Below are 10,854 nucleotides of genomic sequence, written 5' to 3' on the forward strand. Positions count from 1 at the left end.
GTATTTTGTACATGTAGTTTGTCGCAGTCTTTTTGGAAAGCATTGCAGGACTGGATGGTAGAAAAGGGTGTGATTGCTGATGGTTTCACTCTAACCTTACAAGATGTAATGTACGGAATAACCAAAGAGTGCTCTGTTTTGTACGATTTGATTAATAATATTATATTATTAGCAAAATACTTTATACATAAATGTAGATATTTTAAATCCCCTCCTTTGTTTATTGTATTTAAAATTGATCTAATATACTTCTCAGATGCCTTTAGTCAAATTAAAAATCCAAAAGCAGTAAAACTACTTAATTTGTTTGTATTATATAATTTGTTTTAATTATGTATTTTTTATTTTTTTATTTTATATTTTATGTTTCTTGGAATGTTTTGTTATATGACTTGTCTGGAGCTTATTATGTTTCTATTGTGTTGAGCCTTCCATACCAGAAACGTTTTTGTATACTAATTAATGCCAGTTTGTTCTATTCAGATTTTGTACTTAATAAAAAAAAAAAAATAAAAATTAATCAGTTCAGAATTTGTATGTAAATAGGTTGTTTTTCAATTAAAAAACATACAATAAAACAGTTCAGATTTGTTACCTTATCTGTTTAAATAAAATAAACGTCTGTGTTATTCTGAGTTATTATAAATGTACGTTAACTTAAAACTTAATCGAGTTACTATTTTAGAACTAAATAATAATAATAATAATAATATGATGCAGTGTTAACGTCTTACAAAAAAAAATAACTCTAGCAATTCCCCCTTTTTGTCAATTTTGAATTTGTAAGACATTTTCAAGGAAATCGTTAGGGTATTTAATCATAATTTGGAACCAATCCAAAAGAATCCTCTAAAATTAAAGTGATAGTTCACCCAAAAATGTAAACTGTCATAATTTACTCAACCTCAAGTTGTTCCAAACCTGTATGAACTTTTTTCTTCCGTTGAACACAAAAGAAGATATTTTGAAGAATGTTGGTAACCAAACAGTTTAGTTTAATTTAGTTGAACATTCTTCAAAATACCTTCACCAGAACAAAGAAACTCATAGAGGCTTGGAACAACTTGGTGAGTAAATGATGAGAAAATAATTATGAAACTGACTGCACGTTTCATTTTAACATCACAATTCGTATTGTATTGTCGTGTGTGATTGCAAAAGTTTTGTGCGTGAGTGTCTGTTTTCCATGTTCTTTGTCAGGAAAAGCCATGCTGCTTTTGCCTTTTGCAAACAGTTCTGCTGTACTGTTAGCAAGCTCTTTGTGTTCTTGGCTTCTCTTTGTTCATATACATCAGTATTCCTTGAATTTGATTTGATTAAATGAAGTATTTAACACAATTTTCGAGAAATGTGTGCGAATATAGAATGCAGCACAAGGATCTTTGAAAATATTTTATCTTGAAATATCCATGTAGCACTCTGAATCATTTAAGACTTCTTTTAAATTAATACAATTAACACATTTTTTCATGAGCTCAGACGCATCGTTTCATCAACCACAAAATATTAAATGGCCATCATGACAAGTAACTTGTATTGAATGGCCATCATGACAAGTAACTAAACATACCAAACCTTGACCATGTTTAATTGTGCTTTATTTTATGTACCTTGTTGCCTCAGTGGAAAACTGAGAAGAGCGTGGATAGCAAATTATTTTGATCAAGGATACCGGTCTGTTTGCTCTGGCTGCCTCATAGAATACTGACCCTGTGACTCTCCCTGCCCTCTGATCAAACCAAACCCTACTTTTGCTTTGCTCCCTGGTCTCCTCCGCAACTACCAAACACTGGGAAAAGGTTTGTTAGTTCATTAGATAATTATCTAGCTTATCATGAATTTCAACACCACAGGTTGAAATTTAAGTGGTAATTATTTGACTGTTTTTATACTTACCTGTTGCTGTGTCAGATGTAGTTTATCAAAGACCTTGGTACTCTCAACCAGTAGCGTGGGCAAGTCCACCTTTAGCCAGGCACTTGAATATAAAATTGACAGAGGAGTGGGCAAGTCCAGCTGCATCAACTTTGGTGTGTACCTGCAGTGGTGGAAGATGTACTCAGATATATGACTTAAGTTAAAAAATTGCAATACTATAGAGTAAAAATATGTTGTGACAGGTGAAACTCCTGCATTAAAATGTATACTTAAATCAACAAAAGTATGAGCCTCACTATATGTTATTGAATGCACTTATAATAGTTACATTTCACGACTGTGTACCTGTGGGAATGTCCCTCAATGACAGAAAGAATGGCACTTTTCTTTGGCTCTTGCATTTCAGTTTGATGAAGCATCTCAAAAAACATCTTGCACTCTTCATCTGATGGTGTAATATCAGGAAAACCTTGAACATGACGGGGCTCTTGCTTGTGACAGAAACTGATGTTACGGATCTCTGCATATTGGACAGAATCTGTACTTGGCTGGGCCCATGCACAAGGCTTCTGGGTGCAAGCCTGCCCATTCCTGACATCAACAGCAGCCAAAACACAATACATTAAAGCTGCTGCATGAGAGCATACCTCTCCCAAGCCAGCCAAACAGGTGCAGTGAGCCATGAGAACAGTCCCATCATCCTGTACTGTTATCCAGGGGTGTGTTGGGGTTACACTGAGGCTTTGGGAATGCTTCACCTGCAAATTTATATATATATATATATACACACACACATACATACATACATACACGTATGTCTGCACTATGTCTGTACTTTCTGTAGCTCCTGACACCAAGACAAATTCTTTGTGTGTATAAATACACTTGGCAATAAAGCTCTTTCTGATTCTGATTCTAAACTAACGTTACTTTTAATTACAAAAAGGGAGTGGCATGCCTCTGCCCTTTTAAGTGCCGACACAAAAAAGTGCCCTTTCTGCATAAAGGTGTCCTAGCGTGACTGATAATACAAGAGATGTGCTTTACCGATAATTATTAGCAATTCAGTTCAGTGATACTTACGCTATTCGTATGTTAACTTTAATATTGCTTGAGTAACAGAATCCCACTTACCCTTCCTGTGATCAAGAAAATTTTCTTGATCTCCAGATGATACATTTTGGGATCATTAACCCATCCTGAAGTGAAGTAGCGGTAGGCTTCAGTGCTTTTAAAAGCCTTGAGAGCTTCACCGGTGTATGGAGAAGGATTGTGGATGAGGTAGATGTAAATATCAGCAAACGTCAAATTTGGCAAGATTTTACTAGACTTCAGTGAAATCTGCAGTTCGCTTGGCAGTAAATAAGGATCTAATCCTAAAGTATCTATTTTCATTAAATAGCGTTGCTTTTCTTCGATGGTAAGATGTGCTATTTTAGTGTGTGACATCATTCCGACCACCATGGAGAGGCTATGCAAGGTCCTAAAGATGGCGGCCGCAACAAAAAAGTCACGTGACTGAAACCCATGAATAAGGTGACATTTCAGCACTTGACAAACGGATAGCGACTCCTAAGTAGCACTTAAAGGGATAGTTCACCCAAAAACGAAAATTTGATGTTTATCTGCTTACCCCCAGGGCATCCAAGATGTAGGTGATTTTGTTTCTTCAGTAGAACACATATGATGATTTTTAACTTTAACTGTTGCAGTCTATCAGTCGTATAATGCATGGCAATGGTAACAAAATCTATGAGAGTAAAAAAAAACATGCACAGACAAATCCAAATTAAACCCTGCGGCTTGTGACACATTGATCTCCTAAGACACGCAACGATCGGTTTGTGCGAGAAACCGAACAGTATTTATATAATTTTTACCTCTAATACACCACTACATCCAACTGGACACCTGAACACACCCATTAACGTAAACTACGCCAGATCGCGTACACCCCTCACGCACCGGATGCCGTGCGCACGCTCAAGGCAGTTGGACATAGTGGTGTATTAGAGGTAAAAAAATGATATAAATACTGTTCAGTTTCTCCCACACACCTACATCTTGGATGCCCTGGGGGTAAGCAGATAAACATCACATTTTCATTTTTGGGTGAACTATTGTTTTCCACACATTCACATGTGCTTACAGTACTTCTCCTTGAGTAAATGTGTACTCAACATGCTGTTAAAGACACACACACACTTACCAAAGCACGGCTCACATTCTTCGTCACCAATGATATGACTCTCAAAATAACATAATTGCACCGAATGTTTCATTCTTGAGTTACCACGCTGAAGGAGCCTTGTGGAAACCGACAGCATAAGTATTTGGTAATGTCTGGAATGACTGGAGAAGTCTGTCGTTTTCACCAGAAAGACCAAGTTTTAAAATTTTGAATAAACATGACAAGGCCGGACGTACATTAATATAAAAATCTCGAGGGTCATGAAGTTCCAGATGCCAGAACTTGAGACTTGAAGACAAAGCCGAGACGCCAGCTGTACATATAACAATCCTGGTCATATATTCCACTTTATTACAAAGCAGAACCTGAGACTTCATCTTCAAACACTTGCTACCATTATCTCACTCGACAGGCAGGTACAGCGTGTTTGATTCACACTGTTTTTATTGTGCTGTGTGAGACGGAGAGACTCGCAGCGGCCTAAAGTTTCCTGTGTTCATTCATATATAAGACTGTAGAACAGCCTGGGAACTATGTGTTACTCCTCCTTCAAGCAAGGGTGACCACAAAAAACTAGTAATCATAAACTTACATCACAAAAAAATGTTTATTCATACAAATGAACCAATATAACAAAATAAACACAAACAAAATACATCATATAACAGAAATGCATTTCTCCTCATAAAAATAATATTAATAGCCAGCCAGCCCTCTATAAACCCCAATACAATCCAAGCTTCTCTGCACAAATTAATTCAAAAAGAAAAAAAGGAAATTACATAAACACCCTTCAATTCCTAATTCATGCAAGACACACATCACTCAAAAGAAGTACTCCAAATCAATGGTTAATATAACTGCAAACATAACCCTCATGCAAATAAATAATGCATATGTTTCAAAGCATCAACATGTATAAACAGTACAAAGGTTTGTTGGCAACACGAGGCTGGAAGTGATGTACAAATAAGAAAACCAAACAAACAAGAAAGAAAATAAAACACTCTGCTAGCCAGTCCGATTCTCAACAATCATCAAATCTTAATTGCGCTGGAAGCATACAGCGTGCACATACAGGGACGGCTAGCTGAGGAAATACAAAATAACAAACACTGGAGGAACAGCGATCAACTAAACCTAATACAAAAAAACAAATAACCAAACACAATTAACAACATTCAAGGAAAAATGACTCTAATTTTAAATTTTTATTTTAATCTCATTAAAATAATAAAAGCAAAACGCTTACAAATCCTACATAAAAACCTCTACAATTACCTGCAACACCGCCATCAATCCCGAACTACTTTCCAAAGGTTTTCCAGATCAAAGAAGAATGAGCGTGACCAACAGCAAACAAATCCACGATGTTTACATCTACATTAAAAACATAATATCCTACTTCAATGAAACAAGGCTTTGTTATCAAAACAACCAATGTTCGTTTAGCCTACCTGCTCACCCGGACCATGTGCACAATCAAGCACAGAGGTACTACACATACAGAGGACAGCACAATGTTTGTGTCTGCTCACCCAGACCATGTCCGTGCACAAACAAACAGAGAAGTGCTACCAGACAGCGAGCTTCCACACAAAAAAATTCCACTTAAAAATTCAAACCACCTGCATGGCCATGCCCTCTACTAGCCACCTCTCCGGCTACATTCTTCCCCCAGATATTAATCGGCGACCCGCCGATGCACACACACACACCATAAACTCTTCGCCCAAGAACAGCACATCAAATCTGTTTCCAGGGCTACAACTCCTCTACTGGTGCAACTACCGGCCCGGGCAGTCTATATGGATTTGAGTGCTGACCTGCTGTAGTTCTCCTAGAACGCCTCAGCCCTAAGGGCTGAGCCTTCGATACACCGGAACTCTCCAACGCACTGTAATTAAATTAACTAATTTGTAAGGGAATTAATTATTATTAATTCATTCAGGTTTTAAAAGGACTCAAATCGGAAAATTCTGAGTCAACCTGATTAAAGCTGAATTCAAATCTGATAGTTTACACTTTAAATCAAGGGTCGTCCAACGAGCTGGTGATTCTTAGTAGGTTTTAACAATATGAATATCTGTTTCGTTATCAATGAAACATTAATTTTATTGGCTATTCTAGATTACATCAAAACTAAGCTAAAACACACAAGCATGGTTTTTGAGGTAGACCAACTCACCTTTTCTAAAACCCTGGTCATTTATTCCACCCTGATAGCGTCTGTTACGACGAGCAACCTTTTCTTTCAGCCTCTCCTGTACCTCACTATGTGCTGCCCGAAGCCTAGCTTGATGTTCGACACTCCACTGTCCAGGCGTCTCTACAGTCTCTTCCAACTGATTGTTTAACAAGAAATCAACCGGCAATTTGGGTTCACATCCAAACATTAAGAAATGTGGGCTCATACCAGTAGAATAATGCACTGTGGTATTATAAGCATAGACAAGCTGTGGCAGATGTTGAGGCCACCGTTTTTTTTTCTCTGGTGGCAAAGTCTGCAACAGGTCATGGAGAGTCTGATTAAAACGTTTGCACTGCCCATTACCCTGCGGATGGTACGGAGTTGTGCGACTCTTCTGTACAGCATAAACCTTACATAACTGACCAATAAGGTTACTTTCAAAATTTCGCCCTTGGTCTGAATGTAGACGACATGGGACCCCAAACAAATGAAACCAATGCCGAACCAATGCCTCTGCCACAGTGCTTGATCGCTGATCCCGAGTCGGGATAGCTTGCGTAAACTTAGAAAAAACATCAGTGAGCACCAAAACATTCTCCCTCCCATCACTTGCTGGCTCTAACAAGGTAAAATCAATGGCCAACATTTCGTGAAGGCGGGATGCTTGTAACGTTCCCATAAAAGATCTCACCTTCGGTTGGACTGCTTTAGCGAGAATACACCGCTGACATTCCCTACACCACCGTTCCACATCTCTCATCATCCCTGGCCAATAACAACGATTCTTCACTAATTCTGCCGTTCGATCTTTACCTTGATGCCCATGACTGTCATGCAAACTGCTGAATACCTCCCTTTGAAGTTTTTGAGGTAACAGCAACTGATAGATCTCTCGATGACATCAGGTGTATACGATAAACGATAAAGGCACCCATCCTTCTCACACAATCGATCCCACTGCCTAACCAGCTCCTTTACAGCTCGATCCATACCAGTCAACTCTGAAGAACGTAAAACACTGCCCACATTCCAAGCCTTTATAATAGGGCCAATAATTGGGTCTGTCTTCTGGAGGTAAGAGAGATCTTCCTATGAATGTCCAGGCAAAAAAGCAACTTCACTGGCACTCACCACTATCTGCTCTGGAGATCATTCCCTCAACTGCTGCTGTAAGACTTGGGGAAGTTCTGTTCCTGGCAATACATCATTCATGGCCTGCCGAAACAACGCATCTGCATTTTGATTTACCCCTCCTGGTCGGTACTTGATCACAAAATTAAAAGAGGCCAGCTGTGATAACCACCGCTGCTCCAAAGTGCCCAACTTTGAGGTCTGAAAGTGACAGAGAGGATTATTATCGGTGTAAACAACAAAATTATTCCCCAACAAATATTCCCTAAACTTATCACATACAGCCCATTTCAGGGCCAAACACTCCAATTTCATTGAGCTGTAGTTTTCCATATTTCGCTCTGTCCTCCGCAGACCCCTACTGGCATACACAATGGGATGACGCTTACCACCCTGCTCCTTGGACAAAATTGCCCTCAAACCCTGATGGCTAGCGTCTATCTCCACCACAAAAGACTTGTGAAAATCTGCATATGCAAGCACGGGTGCTGTAACCAACTTTGCCTTTAATGTTTGAAAACCATTCTCACACTCTGCATTCCACACAGACACCAAAGGCAGCCGTGGGGTCTTACCCTTTCTTGCAGAACTACTCAGTCTCGTTACCAATTCATGAAGAGGCTTAGCCAGCTTAGCAAATCCCTCAATAAACTGGCGATAATAGCTGGCAAAACCTAAAAATGAACGAAGCTCTGCCAGATGTGATGGGCGACTCCATTCTTTTACTGCCGCCACTTTATCAGGGTCAGTGGCAACACCCTGCTCAGATACCAGATGCCCTAAATGCTTTACCTGCTTCTGAAAAAAAAACTGCATTTACTCAGTTTAATCTTAAGACCTTTCTGCTGCAATCGCTTATAGACCTCCTCCAAGCGTAACAAATGTTCCTGTACAGAAGAGGAAAACACAATTATATCATATAGATACAAAAGCAAAGAAGAGAACCGCCTATCCCCAAAAAAACGTTCCATGAGTCTTTGGAATGTTCCTGGTGCATTACACAGCCCAAAGGGCATATGATTGAATTCAAACAGCCGAAATGGAGTACAGAAAGCTGCCTCCGCCTTATCTACCTCAGCTACCTCAACCTGATTGTACCCACTTGCTAAATCTAAGGTGGAAAACCACCTTGCCCCAGTCAGAGCATCCAAAGACTCTTCAATTTGCGGCAACGTATAAGCGTCCTTTCTGGTTTTCACATTTAATTGACGACAGTCAACACACGTCCTAATTGTTCCATCCCTCTTCTGCACCAGGACAATTGGGGATGAATAAGGTCTACTGCTCTCCCTTATCACCTTACTATCCAAAAGCTGTTGAATATGAGACCTTACGGACTCATATTGAGAAGGAGGAATTTGTCTATATGGTTGTCGAACTGGTTTATCATCCACTAGCGGAATCTCATGTTTAATCAAAGCTGTACACCCTATATCGCCCTCAGTAGTAGAAATAACCTGATACTTATTAAGTAACTGCTTTGCCTGTTCCACTTCCTGTTCCGAAAGTCCTTCAAAAGATGGAAAGTCAATGTTGCAACTAAACAATGGCTCAACTACATGAACAGACACTTGGGCACTATAAACATTTTCAGGACAAATTTGTAACCTAAGTCCAGGGGCACTTTCACTATTTGGACTGTACCTATAATACGCCGGGGTGCCCCCTACATTAACAATGGGTGCATACACTAACCCCCTCTCTGCATATACCAAAGAGCCTCCACTCTCACCTTAAATACAGAAGAAGAACTTGAACCAGCTTCAATTTTTTGACAACAGCGGAGTGCCTGTTTCCATGCTGAGGTAGCTGATCGTATTCAGGGAATCTGAAAAAGCTCAGCACCATGTTCATTAAATAAGTTGACATAACACTCTCGAATAATATTCATACCCAACACAGCTGGAATTTTCTCCTTCTGAGCATACATAGTTGCAGAACAGGCATCCTTTACTATCAAAATCCCTTTCCTAGGTAATGTGACCCCAAATAAACTATCATCAAGTTCTACATACCCCACACGTGGAATATCCATCCCATTTGCAGCTTTCAATGCCAACCATGCACAGTCATGAAGACCACCTTTACTTAAATCAGAGAAATAACAGTTAAAATAACTCTCTGTTAAAGTGGTAACCATAGAGCCTGCATATGTCTAATAAAAAGAGACTGTATGACTGTATGAGCGGGTCTTAGACTCACAGACGGTGCTGAGGAGTGTGTTGATGTGCTGCCGCAATTCAGCAATGAACTCGCCCATCTTTCCATCCATCGTTTCAAACAGCGGCTCCGTGTCGACTGTGAGCTCATCAGGGAAAAAAACAGGCTTTCTCAGCAGTCGCCGATACCTGAAACACACACACACACACACACACAGACACACAGACACACACAGACAGACACACACACACACACACACACAGACAAAGACACGTGCACATGCACACAGACACAGACACGTGCACACGCACACAGAGACACATTTTTAATGAAAAACACAGTTTTAATGCAAAAACTGACATTTCAAACCAACATTTCAAACAAAACATTTTAACCTTTACAACAAGTTGTCTTTGAGAATGTCTTTATATAAATCCAAATCTTAAAAAATCTTGTATTTATGTCTAAAAACAACTATAATTTATAAGCCTTTTTTATAGAGCTCTATAGGAATCTAGTGTTACAGAATTATATTTTTTTATTTAGTGGCGGAAACGGGCTTCCATAGTTTTCTCTGTAATTTATAAAATTATTTTTTCTTTTCTCCAAAAAATTTTACATTTAATAGTATGTTACTGTAAAATTACATAAATGTATCTACTTTTTCACTGTAAGGGAACTTGTTTTGCTGCATTTTTACAGTCTTTTATTACTGGTATGGAAATAAAATAGAATATAAATATTAAATGAAAAATGTAAAATAAATAAAACTTAGAAATGATAACTAAATTAAATAAACTTAAGTGGAATCAATAAAATTAACTGGAAAACAAAACAAAAACGTAATTAAAACCAAAACTGAAAATACAAATTAAACCTGAACAGTAATATAACAAAATATAAAAAATGACAAATGAACATTCTGAAACAAAATTAAATAAAAACTAAAATAGCTAATAATATATGTAGGCCTAAAATGTATTATAAAACATATTAAAATGTATTATAAAACATACTAAAATGTATTAAACAATACTATCAAATAATTAAACATACAACAAATGTGTTAATTTATCTATTACATTATTAAATATGAGGCTGCAATATAACAAAGAGTGAAAAATTTAAGGGGGTCTGAATACTTTCCGTACCCACTGTATATATATTTTTGCCACAGAAAAAACGTACAAGAAAAATATAGTTAAAATCTGGATGAAAGTATTTTGTGGCATCCTATTTATTTGAAAAGTATTTTTTCTACCTGTCTGATTTTCTGAAAATAAAAGGATTTAACACTTAGCGC

General features: G+C 38.1%; 1 long non-coding RNA gene across 1 annotated transcript; it reads right to left on the reverse strand.

Annotated features, from left to right (window-relative positions):
* Window positions 1-5,153: 5,153 nt before the first annotated feature.
* Window positions 5,154-5,629, reverse strand: LOC107576410 (uncharacterized). Its single transcript, XR_001608052.1, has 3 exons — window positions 5,527-5,629; window positions 5,351-5,449; window positions 5,154-5,209 (listed from the first exon to the last, which is right to left on the reverse strand). It is a non-coding gene; the product is annotated as an uncharacterized lncRNA (long non-coding RNA).
* Window positions 5,630-10,854: the final 5,225 nt, after the last annotated feature.

This window comes from Sinocyclocheilus grahami, unplaced genomic scaffold (genome assembly GCF_001515645.1).
Source record: "Sinocyclocheilus grahami isolate Dianchi unplaced genomic scaffold, SAMN03320097.WGS_v1.1 scaffold3644.1, whole genome shotgun sequence".
In the NCBI taxonomy this organism is placed as follows: domain Eukaryota; kingdom Metazoa; phylum Chordata; class Actinopteri; order Cypriniformes; family Cyprinidae; genus Sinocyclocheilus; species Sinocyclocheilus grahami.